General features: G+C 40.0%; 1 pseudogene; it reads right to left on the reverse strand.

Moving 5' to 3' along the window:
- Positions 1–242: 242 nt before the first annotated feature.
- Positions 243–14,967, reverse strand: part of LOC101392542 (peroxiredoxin-5, mitochondrial pseudogene) — a 47,226-nt pseudogene continuing 32,501 nt past the window's right edge.

A 14,967-nucleotide genomic window follows, 5' to 3' on the forward strand; every position in this document is an offset into this window, starting at 1 on the left:
CCATAGGTGACATTCGCTCCTCTTTCCTCCCATTGAGCCATTGTTAGGGGACTGAGTCCATTTTAACCAGAGCTAAAAAATTGTTTCCTCTTTTTTTTTTTTTTGACCCAGAAGTGTTTACTGCAGAAATTTGGCCAAAGTTCCAATTGGGTGGCCCCAGCTGAGGTTGGGTTGGGGCCCTCTGCCCAGGGCTGGGCAGGTGAAACAAGGGAAGGTAGAAGGAGCGCTTCTGGGCGGAGGCCTCAGAGCTGGGAGAGGATGCTGGAGGCCAGGCTGCAGGTGCCGCCTGTGCCGTCCAGCTCCAGGTTCAGGGGCTTCCCTCTGCCATCCTCTATCACCATGCAGAACCTCTTGAGCCATCGATTCCCAAAGAGGGACACCGATGAATCATCTAGTAACAAATCTGTCTCCTTCCCAAAGGCCCCAGGGGGGCTGCCCAGGAGCCAAGCCCTGCCTTCTACATTGTGGAGTGGTCCCCACTTTTCTGTCACGAAGACATCATTAACACTCGTGAGTGCCACCACCTGGATCTCCCAGGCCTTCAGAGCCCCAGCCTGCCCCACAAACCCTGGCAGGTGGGTCCTGGAACAGCTGGGGGTAAAGGCTCTGGGGACTCCACACGTACCCCTTCTTGTTCTTGAACTCCGCCAGGTGCACCTCGTTGCCAGGCTCCCCTTCCAACACCACCGCTGATGGGACGGCGTTTCCCACCTTGATCAGAGCCGCGGCTGCGGCGGCGCTGTGGACACCGCGGGCCTCACCCAGTGTCTATTCTCTGCCTCCGCCTCCGTCACCCCGCTGCCCCGCCGCTGCCGCTCCCGTGTACTCTAAGCGGACCGCCGCCCGTGCGGTGAGGACCCGACCCCTTTGTGGCACAGGACAACCCAGCGCGGACCCGCCCGCTGCCTGCGGGCCCCGGGCCACAACCGCCCCGCCCCGTTTCCTCTTTTGCAGTGATATATATATATATATATATATAAATTAATAAAGAGTTGTGGCTAAGGAGATAAGGCAGTGTGGGGTTTGTCCGTGTAGGGAATGGGTGTTTTGGATCTGTGATGGATAAAATCATACTTGTGTGTAGACTCAGTACTGACAGTGACATAAGGACCCTCAGCCCAAACAAACGTACTACCCGGTATTTATCATTTTATTACTGTGTTTCTTACACAGGTGAATGGTTTTTGCCAGTTCTCGAATGCATGATTAGTTAGTAGCCAGAATGGGTATAAAGCTCAATTAGGCATTTTCCAAAATAAAAAAGTACTTCCTTCTTTTCAGTCAAGCCTAATTTTTAGTTTTTTTTTAAATGAAAAAAAGGCAGAGAATTCATAAAGTCAAGAGACTTAAAAACACATCTTCCCCTTTATTTTCTGCACAAAACCATAATACCCAACATTCATATACTACTCGACTGGTTTCAGTCCTCTCCTTTTTTAATAGACTATCTTTTCCATGTCTATGCAGACTGGACTCCTACTCCAATGTTTTAGAGGTGAACACAGAGGATTTTGCCCATCACCAGAGATCTGCCTCAAGAAGGAGAGGTTTATGGCTCCTCTTATTACAGAAACCATGATCATGGTGACAGCCAATCATTACTCCAATATTTCGTCAGAGGCAGGTTTGAGAGGGCCTTTCTGTTCTTTACTAGCACCAATAAACAGCGCCATAGAAACTGCAAATATCAAATGCTCTTGCAATAACGTGCAATCTTGATAGGTTAAATATGCATGCTTTTATGTGGTAAAAATATAATAACACAATTTAACTTTCTGAGAAAGGTGCACACAGATCTTAGTGTCACTTAACTGAGAAGAATAGTTAACAGTCCCAAATTTGTCTTTTTGGTTTTATTCTTCAGATGAGAGCAAAATATTACTATATTTGTGGTAGGTGTTAAGGGGATGTTAGGCCTATACTATGGCATTTTATTAAGTATAAAACAACTGAAACAGAAATTAAGAAGAATCAAGCGGGAAGTATTGTGATTTATTTGACAAAAGTCAAGTCCAGCTTCAGATGTCTTGATTGTATATGCCTAAATCTAAAATCTCACAGGGCTTTGCTCAAACAAAATGTACATATTTCCTGTAAAGAATTCATGTTTATTTATGTATTCATGTGGAGAAACCAAGAAAATAATTACCTTAAGAAAAGGAGAACTCGAACTTCGTACTTAAGCACCATTTAGTTTGGATATGGTTTTTTTGGCAGTCTCAAATACTGGTATTATCGAATGCTGCAAAGTAGTAATTAGAATCTTTTTCTGTTCCTGAACTGGGCAGGAATTACAGCTGAAATAGCACACTATTGAGAACAAAGGCACTAAATTCACAATGGTGGAATTATAAGAAGGCCTCATTATAGGAGGGCAACTCTGAAATCTCCCAGGGGTGAGAGAAGGTTGGTAGCCTTTCCCATGAGAGAGAGAGGAGTGGGGCATGAGGCCGCCTGCAGGAATCAGCTCTCTGGAGATTTCAGTGTTCACAAAGGGAGACTGTCCCAAAATGGACACTGATATCTACCAAGAATAACCTGATAGTTATGAAGGTTCAAGTATGCTTAGGTTAGTTGTCGCACTACCATCATTAGATTTAGCTTTATTAGAAGATACACCAGACAGTGATATTGTGGCAAAGGAGGCCTATAGTCTTCACCTGCCTCTACTCCATGCACAACACTTGCTGGGAACCAGGCACTAAAGATGGCCATTGATTAGGGTTGTTTGGCAGAAGGGGAGACTGACTCCTGTTGTCAGTGGGTTGGTTCATCTGCCATTGGGCTCAAAGACTTGGCACTACCAGAGGGAGTTGATTAGCAGTGGGGAGCGATAACAATCAGCTGAACCTGTAGTTGGATCACGTGATAGAATCCCCACAGACACGTGCTGAGCTGGCGCTCTGGGCCAAGGGCCCGTGTGAATAGGCAGCTGGGACTACCAGCTTTTATACTCCTACACATGGAAGGACAGAAGTGCCTGCTCACTGTTTGCCACCAACCCACTTCTCTTACAACACTGATTTCAAATGCTAGTTACAGAATCCGCTAGTGCTGCTCAGATAGTGATGACTGAAGTTTGTAGAGGCCACCTCTGGAGCCTGGACTCCTGATTAGGGTCCTTTACATAGTAATTAATGTATTGCAGCATGTATTTCCCTTGAGAGTACTTTAAATGGTAACCGCCCTGAGTGCAGACCAAATTTCTCAACCTATTAACATTCTGGACTAAGTAATTCTTTGTTTTGTGTGGGAGGCGGTCCTGTGTACTGTAGTGTATTTAGAAGCATCTCTGGCCTCTACTCACTGGATGCCAGGAGCACCACCCCCAACTGTGACAACCAACAGTGTCTCCAGACATTGCCAAATGCCCCACGGGAGCAAAATCTCCCCATTGAGAACCACTGATGTAGACAAAAACTAACACACCCACACATATAGCACACTGTTTAAAGTGTTTTAAAATATTTACAGACACTAACACAAAACTAAAAGAAAACTAGACTAAATACAGAAAAACTAAAAAAAATATTCACAAGAAGTTATATACAGAGGTGTCTACTTTCCTTCTTTCTCCTCCCAACCTCAACCCCAGAGGGATTAGCTTAAAGAAGAGTTTGCAGGCCGGAGAGAAGAAAGTCACTCTTGATTATGGAGGCTTTTGGCATTTGGCCCTCCCTTAAGTTTCCTGCTGAAGTGAGTGTCTCACTTGGTCTTACCCTAGTCCCAGGCTCTGCATATGCGACAATGACCCTCAGCTTTCACACCTGAGTTTCAATTGGCTTTTACTCCTCTGGCTTGTCATTGTCTTTCTGTAGCACATCAGCACTTCAATGGCTCTTAGCAATAGCCATCCAATATGACTTCCTCCATACGTTTCAAATGCTTTGCACGTCACATCTGCTAATGGATTCTCTTCCAATAGTGCACTGTCCCAGTCCAGCAGCAGTGAAAGTGTTAATAACTGGACCACTCCCCTGTACTCGGGGCTGCCTGGCTCCATTTACCTCAGTGCCAGCTTGGCAGTGAGGATTCCTCTCCCAAACGCCGTGGTGTTTTCTCAGATTATTTCTGATACCAATAGTCATAGGTTGGGTTTGCTGGAAGCAGATGCTGAGATAGATAAAAGAAGATGTTTTGGGATAAACAAAGAAGATAGGACAAAAGATGTTTATTCGGGATCAGCAGTAATGAAAAGAAGGGGGAAGGAGCAGAGTTGGGCAGTGTGAGAAGCTGAACTGGGATGGAGGCTTCACAAAGCCTCAGGAAGCCCAGTGAGGAGTCTAGAGAGAGCTTTACTCCTCAGAGTTGGCTCTTGTCAGCCCTAAGGTGATGGGACATTTTACTCCTACCTTGCCCAGCTTCCTGATGTGGGTTGTCCTGGGAAGGGTACCACCTTGGGTGAGGTGGCTCTCTGCAGCTTAGGTGGACCCTGAAGGAGCTAAGAGTTGAAGATTATTTTTTTTGACAAATAAAAATTGTATATATTTAAGGCGTACAACTTGATGTTTTGGTATACATATACATTGTGAAACAGTCACTATAATCAAGCCAATTACATGTCCATTGCTCACATGGTTACTGTTGGGAAAGGCAGTCTGGTGCATATAGTCTTTCCACTTTCATTTCTCTGAATAAGAATGGGCCTTGGGCTTGGAACACTTCCTTACTGAGAGATAAAGAGCCCACATAGCCTGTGCCAGGCTTATCAGCTCCTGTGGGAATATCTTTCCTTGTATCAGGCTCAAAGAATGCTCTTTTGTCTTTGCTTGAAGCGTGTGCATCAGATGACACCTGGCCAACCCACTGTTATATCTGTCTCCTCAGGGGGTGTACGGGGTCTTTCTACTGTGCCTCAAGAAGGTTTGAGGAGGCAAATTGCCCTGCATTGGCCTCGGGGAGAGACGCCCTGGCCACGGGGACTGACACCTACTATTGAAGCTGATCTTGCTCTGTCTTTTCTCTATGTGAGTAAAATATTATTCCATCAGTGCTTGACTGCACTGAGTTCTTGGTGACTCTGATGCCAAGATGCAGTGGGCAGAGATATTTAGAGTCCCCCTTGGGATTGATAACTGGTGCACGGTAATTTGCTTGATAGTGACCAGTTTTCTTTTCTTTTTCCTTTCTTTTTTTGTGGTGAGAACTAAGATCCACCCTCTTAGCAAATTTCAAGTATACCATAAAGTATTGTTAACTACAATCGTATTGCTGTACGTTAGATCTCCAGAATTTATTCATCTAATAACTGAAACTTTGTACACTTTGACCATCATCTCCTCATTTACCCCTCCCCCCTAGCCCCTGATAACCACCATTCTACTCTCTGCTTCTATGAATTTGGTTATTTTAGATTCAACGTATAAGTGAGATCATGCAGTATTTGTCTTTCTGTGTCTGGCTTATTCTGCTTAGCATAATGTCCTCCAGGTTCATCCATGTTGTTACAAATGGCAAGATTTCCTCCTTTTAAAGGTTGAATGTTATTCCATTATGCACATGTATACCATATTTTCTTTATCCAGGCACTCATTGACAGACATTTAAGTTGTTTCCATATCTCGGCTATTGTGAATAATGTTGCAATGAAAGTGGGAGTGCAGATATCTCTTCGAGATCCTGATTTCATTTCCTTTGGCTATATACCCAAAAGTGGAATTGCTGGATCATATGTTAGTTCTATTTTTAATTTTTTGAGGAACCTTCATACTATTTTCCTTAATGCTGTACCAAGTTATATTCCCACCAATAGTATCCGAGGGATCCCTCTTCTCTACATCCTTGCCAACAATTATTATCTTTTGCCTTTGTGAAGATTGTCTATTGACCGTATTCTCCACAGTTAGCCAGAAAGTTCTTCCTTGAAGGCAGTTCTGAGTGGGCATCTCCTGTTTACCACATTACAACTTGTTCCTCTTTTGCACCTGCAAAACCTGAGACCAGGTGGGCAGAGACCTGCCCACTCTCTCTGCTTCTACTCTGTGTTTGCAGAATCTATAACGGTAATCTTAAAACTGAAAGTAAGAGTGGATTGGGATAAAAGACAACTGTGGCAGCACAACAGCATCCTGCGGCATTCTCGTAGCAGGTGCACTCTTACCTGTGAAAGTTAGTCTATTCCTTAAGCCTCCTTCATTTATGTACTTGCCTTTGGAAACTTTTTTCTATTTTTGGTTCTCTGGCTTTTGAATCACATTTGGCTAACTATCTTCATGCTTATAACCCACCTTCAGGTTTATTTTTATCTCTTAGGTAAAATCAATTTGTGGCCACTAGTTCTTTTGACCCACCTTATCCCAGATCAGTCATCCACCTGGACCCACCATCTCCCTGGGCAAGCTGACTTAAGGGGTCTCTGGCTGTGTTGATGGCTCTATTCTGGTCCACGGACTCTGGTTTAGCCACACCCTGGCCCAGTTTCTCCACTGGGATGTGACATTTTCTTTTTTTCCCTTCATATTCTCAAAATAAGTTTGGAAAAGCAAAGGATTAGGTGAGCCCATCTTGCACACATGCTTTTTTATGTATCCTCTCTTGTCAGTAGTTCTTTATCTGGCATCCAGCAAATTGTATTCTATAATAGTCTTGTTAAAAGATTATTCTTAGCCCATGGGAAAGACTTTCCATTTAGGGAGATTGAGGCATTATGGAAGGTTGGTGTGAGTGGGTCTTCATGGATTTTCCACATATTATTAGTAATAACTTACTATACAGGCTTACAAGGTAGGCTCTGATCATATTATCTAAATGAAAAATGGGAATACAGTCAGGTGAGGGAATTGAATTCTAATAAATTAGGTTAAGGCTTCTCTCAGATTATTTTGTAGTCTCTCTTAAGAGGAGAGCTTCTTTATATGTTCAGGCTCAGATTTTATTTTTTGGACAATCCCAGGCTAAGAGAAAAGTCGCAAGGATACTACACAAAACACTTCTTTTTATCTTAAACCATTTGGGAGTTAGTTGCTGGATTGATGACCCATCGTTCCTAAAAATTTTTGAGTATTTTTCCTACAAAGCAGGAAGTTCTCCTGCATAACCACAAAACAAATATCACCAGGGTGAAGTTATAAAGAATGTGTTCCTACCACTTCCTCCTCAGACCACGGGAGCTTTTGCTAATTGTCTCAGTGATGTCCTTTATAACAAAAGGGTTTATAACAACAGTTCGGGATCTGTCGTAATGTTTCTTTGGTCTCCTTCAGTCTGAAAGCATTCCTCAGCCTTAATTTTCATAATCTGATACTTTCAAAGATTATAGGAGAATTATTTTATAGAATTTACCTCAATTTGGGCTTTTCTGGTATTTCCTCCTGATTAAATTTAGGTTATGAAACTTAGACAAGGATATCACAGAAGTGATACTGTGTGCTTTTCCTATTAAATGGTATGCAATTTTGACATGTCTCATTACTGTTATAAGTTTGGTCACTTGATCAAGGTGGTGTCTGCCAAGCTTCTCTGTAAAAATACTCTCCTTTGCAATGAATAAATAATTTGTGGGGAGTTACTTAGAGACTATGCAAATATCCCATTCCTCATCAAACTTTCAATTTATTTATTTCTATCTGTATAGATTCATAGTTTCCTAGTTTAGAAATGGGTTATTATCTATTATTATAATTTATTTTGATGTTCAAATTCCTAGATTTGTCTACTGATAGCCTTTTCAAGCAGATTTCTGTGTTCTTCTGGCGTGTATCCATCGTTTTTTGAGTACTTCTTGACTTTATGGCACAGCAAGATGTTCAAGGCTCATCTTATACTTTCTCCACACAAGCTCTGGAATCAGCCATTTCTCCAAGGAGATCTGGTTCCTCCAAGTGGAGAGTGGGAGAATGGTATTCAGAAACCTTGATCTGGGCACTAGGTGTGTCATTGCTATTGGAGTGTTTCTGGATAGAGCTAAGGAACAGATGGATGAATATGCATGTATGCATACCCATATACATTTACATCTATATTCATTTCTATATGTCTCTCTCTGTATATTGAAAAGTATGTACTCACAGAAATACCTTCAACTTTAACCCAGCACCACAGGGTTTTTTGAGTTTTTTCTCTTTCCATATGTTGTGTACTCTTCTCTCTGATGGTGAGACAACTGTCTCCTATTATACTGAATATATTTACTTATTTGGTCAAAGACTCTCTGTCTCTGACTCACCACGCATCTAATCTTCTGCTGCTGCTGCCTTCCCCCATATGAATGTCCTCTCCACCCTATTTGGGCTCGGACACCCTGTGCTGGGCTGTCTTGCTGTGACCTCTCTAGGGCATACTCCCGTCCCCACCTGCACTCAGGTACCCAGCGTTGGACCACAACTTACCCATGTGCGCGGTCTCCTCACCCTCCTCAGGTCACCTCTGATGTACGGGAACCCTCCTCACCTGGCTGGGCTCTGACATCCTGCACTGGTCTGCTTCTTATGTGCGGACACTCTTTTACACTAATTGGGCTCCAATGCACCACGCCAGGATGCCCCTCCTGTGACACCTCCTCATTCCTGTTGGCCTCTGACGTTCCCTCTTGTCACGGTGATTCCCCATCCATCTCCTCTTCCACTCCTGCGCAAATGCCTATCTTGCTCGGCCCTGTCAGATGGCTTTTATTGTAGAAAGAAAAGAAAGAGAAAGTGGAAAAAGAGGAGTGGTTCAGTGTTTAATCTTGTTTCAGTGTAATTCACAGAGTTTCTGGTAATTGGTATCCAGTATGAGTCCTTAGGCTTGATCTTTTATAAATTTTGTCTCACCATAATTTAACTTGAACACACCACACAAATGTTTAAATAAGCTTTATTTACATTCGTTGACTCAAATTACAATAAGAAAGATGATGTGAAATAGAGCTTAATAATAAAGTATGAGAACATATTTTTTGCAAAGGTTTTCATTTTCATATAACTCCTTTTTCAAATCACTGTTTATGTGTGTATAAACATATAGTATTTTGGAATGGGTAATGAGAATACATAAACTCTAGAAAATCACATGATGGATCATTGAGGAATATTGTGAATTTTATTTCCCCACTAAAAACTATCTAGAGCCCAATCTTACAAATATTTACTAAAACACCTAAAACCAGAGCAGTTTTTATTTAGGAATTTTACAACACATATTTTGCAATGTTAGACTCTCTGTACACAAGAAATCTCTTTAACTGAACTATTTTGCAGCTGTTCAACAATAGCTTTCAAACTAGCTAAACCTAAATGTCTTTGTAAAATAATGGTTTCAGTACTTGGTTAATTTTTTTTTAAAGAAATCTATTACTTAACTGCAAACTGGCTGTCATTAAATGTCAGTTTAAACATCACGACTTTCTCTTCAGCGAGGATAGGTTGGGGGCAGCCTCTCGTTTCTGCTCACACAGAAATCGATTCTAAGCAACCTCGCTGAAGGTCTGGAAATGAAAAGGTTGGCGTGGTTGTAAAGCGGAGCAACAAAAAAGATTGACTGCAGATTTGCTTTCTAAGAACTCACTTCTTATTCCCCTCATTTTCAAATTAAACACCATTGAGCGTTGCTGTGCGGCCGTAAAACCCTGCTTTTCCGTCAGGAAGACTCTTGCTCACCAGCTTCTGCCAGGTGGGAACTATATAAAGCCTCACTAACGCAGCCTTCTTTTGTTCCTCACGCTACTTTTATGTCTCTCGTGAGAAGGTATCATCGTCAACCCTAGACACAACCTCTTTGCCATCACCACCGACCTGGACTCAAGACTCAACTTTGAAACACTAGTTATTTATAATTTCATAATAGTTTTCTCTCGCCTCTTTTCTAATCAATTAACAGCTCACATATTGCTCACAGTAGTGATGGGTACCATGAGATATAGGGAAGGGGGAAAAGGCATGGTCTCTGCCCTATAATTCACCACTTAATGGGGAAAGAGAGCCAACACACATGCCTCAAAGGGGGAAAATAACAGAGCTGGTAATAGTGTTAGATTTCAGTTTGGGTGAACATGTTTATGGCCAGGTACAAACATTGCAAAGTTTGAGGCAGGAATTACAAATGAAGGTTTACTTATCATATGTTAAATTTTATTAAATTATAGAAAAAGCTAACAAACTTTCAGTAAGGTATTTTTTCCCTCCTTCATTGACAAAAAGTTTTTTATAATGATGGAATAAAAATATTTGTGTAAAGCTTTGGTTTTCATATGATTGAAAGTTGACAAAATACCAATTTTAGTTATTACTGAGTGTGCCCGAGGGTTCTTTTAAGAGTCTGGTTAACATTTAGATGATAATACAATAAATATATATATAATTCATAATCCATTTTATACTTATTTCATAAGATTTATTTTTATTTCCTTCATTTCAGCAAAACCACTAAAAAACTACTACATTTCATAGTTAATATTTTCACATAATTTTTTTCTTGTTACTATAATGAATTAAAACACCAATAATAAATATAATTGTATTAGAGTGTACCGAATTTGAAAATATTTTTATTGTAGTATAAATCAATTTTTTCAAAAAGTTGTTTTATCCTAAAATATTCAGTTATTCAAAATTATCTATTATAATAGATAACTATAAATTTTATAAATTATAATGAATAAATACAAAAAACATATCAACATTTAAATAAAGCTAAAATTTTATTTTTTAAAAATTTAATTTTATCTTATTAAATATTTTTAATTCTAGTATACAATGTCCATCTAGTTGCCCATGTAAACAATTTATTTCATACTTCATACATTCTATATCTATAAAAATATAGTTTGTATACATAAACAAATTTAAGAATAATACGAACTTTTTAACATTACAAAAATCTTCTAGTCACTCTTGGTAATTGTTGCAAACGCCATGCTAAATTATGAATACTTCCAGGACGACAAATTAGATCAGTAAATGAAGCAAAAATTGGACACTTGGCAGTCCCAGACAATGATACATTGTTATGCAGGACTCCATTTCAAGCATGCAAACTGAGAGTAAGGGCCTGACAAGTTAATTTGTCTTGTCTTTTAGTAAAGCATATCTCGCCTCTGTGCTCTAAAGCTGTGTTCAACTCAAACATGTGCAGCGTCAAAAATGAAATGCTTTATGGTATTCACCAATAGTCGAATACACCAGAGGGAAAACAAGGTGGAGGAGAATGTCTCTAGGGCTTGAACAGTGTCAGTCACAAAACTAGATGTTTAGGTTACGGGTTGCCCTCTGCATGTAATGACCACTGGATTCTGAGTGACAGAGGTATTCATGTGTTCTTTGGTGAATGGAGTGTGTGTGTGTGTGTGTGTGTGTGTGTGTGTGTGTATGATACACAGGGCATCTGAAGCTCAAGTTCTCCTAGTCAAGGACCTTTCTTGCCTGTCTCTCAGGTAGTGTAGCAATTTAGGAACTGGAAACATCAATTAAATTAGAACAGAATTTTGTAGAGAGGATGGGAAATGAACCCAGCCTTGGAGAATATATAGGATTTAGAGAGGAAAAGTGAAGAGGGAAAGAGCATTCCCGGCAGAGGTAACAACATAAATATCGGAGCACACTTATTTTGACAAACAATAGGACCTGCCAGACTAGATAGGAGAATTTCTGCTGAAGAAAGAAATGGCGCAAGCTCATGAAAATGGAGACTATGTGAAAGATAAAGGAATTTGATTTTATGTATTTAGTAATTTGGTAATTTTATTTCTTAGGTAATTGGTTCGTCTCCCGGCAGTGACATGCTAACAGTGGTGCTTGGAGATGATAACAGCTGGAAGTGCAAAAGATTGACAAAAGAAAAAACTTGAAAAAGAGAGAACAGTTAGAAATCTGCCACAGTCAATCTAAGTGGGTTGATAAAGGCTCGGCTAGGATGCTGGTAGCCATGGGCCTGGAGACCATAGGAGAAATCTTAGGGATGTCACTGGAAGGGAATAAACAGGGTTAGGTCTGTTTTTATTTTCTTCCAAATTCTATTAAAATTCAAAAAAATTAGTAAAGTCCCTTTAATTGAAGGCCTGCTAATTTCCATGTTTAAATTGAGTGCGCAGGGGAGGCATGTGTGGGTGGGGAGAGTGTAAGGGTTGATTAAAGTCAGAGATGATAGAAGAAACTTCTCTTCCACAGCTCTCAATGGATTTGACATCATATATTTAAGTGATTCTACTGCCTCACTTACTTGGCAGCTTTCCTAAGTCCTTTGTTTGTGTTGTCATGTCCTTTGTATTATTTGGCCTTCAGGGAAAAGCTAAAAGTTACAGGAAACAAATTTGAAGAGGATAATTTAATAGGGTTGGGAATAAATGATATTGTAAACCATTTTCTTGGCCAAAGGGTAGAAGGAGAAGAGGCTTCATTATTAAGGTAAATGATTAGGCTCAGCTCAGTTTTGCTGTCTTTCTAATTTGTAACAAGCAGGCCAAGTTCTCTCCTAAGGCCTAAATCAGGCTACCTGATGTTTCGTGCCCTTGGATGGAGTAGATAGCATCGGTATTATTTTAGGAATAGTAGAATATTCCATGTCAACAGTGTGTCCTTAGTCTCTCTCATGCCGTCTAAAGAGGTCCTTTTCAAAGGTCCAAGGATTTTGTCTGTCCTGGGCTGTGAATGAGCACCTGTTTAGGGAGCTCTATCTCAAAGCTAGTGAGCAACTTCTACCTGTGCGCTCCCTCCTCTCTCACCTTACATTGCTTTTATCGTTCCATAAATTGGCCAGATGTAGTGGAAGATTTATTTAAATTTATATCTTCCTTGAAATTTACATATCTGTATCTTGACATTTGAGCTCCAAAAGATACCCTTTATTATTTTGAAGTAAAAGTTGTTTTGGAATTACTACTTGAAATCTCAGAAGATTTCTAGGGCATTAAAATAAATAATACGAATATAAAATAAATTTGTTAGAGGTAAATTAGAGGTAGATTAGTTTTACATAAGGCTAGAAAAGGGATGTTTTATATATATATATACATACACACACAAAGGAATGTCATATATATTTTTATACGTATATATTTTGATATGTATGTGTATATGCATATATATGTGTGTTTGTATGTATATGTATACACACACAAACACACAAATACAAAACACTTTGGAAAGAAGTTATATAATTCTTAAGCAATGTTATTTTCATGCTGTTATTTTCAGTAATACATCATCTCCTCCAGAGGAGTTCAAATCAAATCTACACATATTTCTTCAGTGTTGTGCAATGGCTCTATGCTAGGCATTAGATCACTTTATACAACCTGATATAATGTGGAAATAACTGGGGACATCTACGTTATGTTAATGCTCTTCATATTTGGAGAATATGGTGACCAGGCTTCTAGTCATGACTCTTGTGTGGCAAGCTTGTGTTGTGAACTCATGCTGATGGGCTGTTTGTGATTGTTTAATAGATCATTTTTGAGGAGGCAATTTTTAATGAATACACAAAGTATAACCCACTGACTTCTCTAAGAGAGACAAAATTGCTTTTTGTCTTAGGAAGTCACTGATGAAAATGCTAACAACATGGCTCAGTGAAAGGCTGCCCATAACCTCAGAGAGAGTAGGGTGTGGGATTCATTAAAAGCTGAGGCTAGAGGAGATGTCCTTTGCTAGTCCCAGGAGAGCAATAGAGATTAGCAGTGGGATCCAGGAATGATAGGGTAGCTAAGAGAGGACTCCTTCTGATTTGGGATGCAGATTAGATTGAGAAGCAAAGACTTTTTACTGAGAATTGGTGAAAAGGCAGAAGATCAAGAATAGGCTGATTAATATTTCAGGGTATTCCTGTCAGGTCTGAGAGATCACAGGAAAGCCAGTGTAGCAGGCTCCTCTCTTGGTGTCCTTCTGGATCATGGGTCAATCCCCTTATCCCTTTTCTGGACTGTCTTGGATATGCAGGAGGCAGCCCTGCAACTGTGGTTGTCCTCTGAAACGTGTCCCCTTGACCATAGCTTGCTGTCCCAGGTGTGGACTCCTGACCTGTAGTGGGTCAACCAGATTCTAGGAATTTGTGGGAATTTGGAGATTGGACCTGAGTAACACAGGGACAGAAGTCATCTACTTTATAGTAGTGTCTTGAAAAGTCCTCTTCAGATAATCTTAGGCTCAAATACTAACTATAGCATAAACTGGGAAAGATATTTTACCAACCTAAGTCTTATTTTCCTATTTATAAACGGCAATAACAATATATGCCTTATAATTTTGTCATAAGGAAATGAAATACAATATATAAAAATGTTTAGCTGAATAAATGACAGTAGTATGTGCTCAGTGAGTGTTAATTTACTCTCAGTCTATTCTCTTATTACAAGAGTAGTGGTTCCAGAGGTTTCTGAAATCTCTCTGGCATTTTGGATCTTGGTTAGATTTTCTTAGAGCCAACAAGAAACTTTCTTTATAATAAAAGGGAGGTAAGATACTGCCAAGAGTTTTAGCAGCTGCATCAACTTTATTTTGTAGTCAAAGATGGGACTTGGAACATCCTGAAAGATGAAAAATGTGATAGACTCTGTTTGTAGAGTGCTTTATAATAGCACAGCAATTGAAAGAGCCAGGTAAGGTCTAGGGAGACCTTTGTGTGAGTCTAAGAATCCAGTGGGAAATAACCATTTCTTTAATTTATTTCTCCTAAACATAAAAGTTTAAGCGTCAGGCCCTAGACTTTAAGGCCTTAAGAACATATGCCTGGATTAATAAACTGTCATTCTGACTTCTTTTGCTGGTTATTTCTGAAAGTGGAGCCAACATCACCTAAAAAAAAAGTCGTGCTTCAGTATTTTAATTTTCATCTTCTTGCATTAGTGAAAGGGCAACCTCCATTGTGTATAAATAATACAAATTCAAATATATGGCATTCCTCCTATCTTCCTAATGACAGTATCATCCCCCAAAGTTTTTTGGTTAACATGAGCATTGAGGAGAGACAGAGCTTTGGTCTCTGAGATATGGCCCTGGGAACTTCGCCCCATTTTCCTTTTAGTGATTGGACATGAAAGCCTAGGGCTAATATTTC

Source organism: Ceratotherium simum, chromosome 1, assembly GCF_057802395.1.
Source record: "Ceratotherium simum simum isolate JZ-2026a chromosome 1, ASM5780239v1, whole genome shotgun sequence".
In the NCBI taxonomy this organism is placed as follows: domain Eukaryota; kingdom Metazoa; phylum Chordata; class Mammalia; order Perissodactyla; family Rhinocerotidae; genus Ceratotherium; species Ceratotherium simum.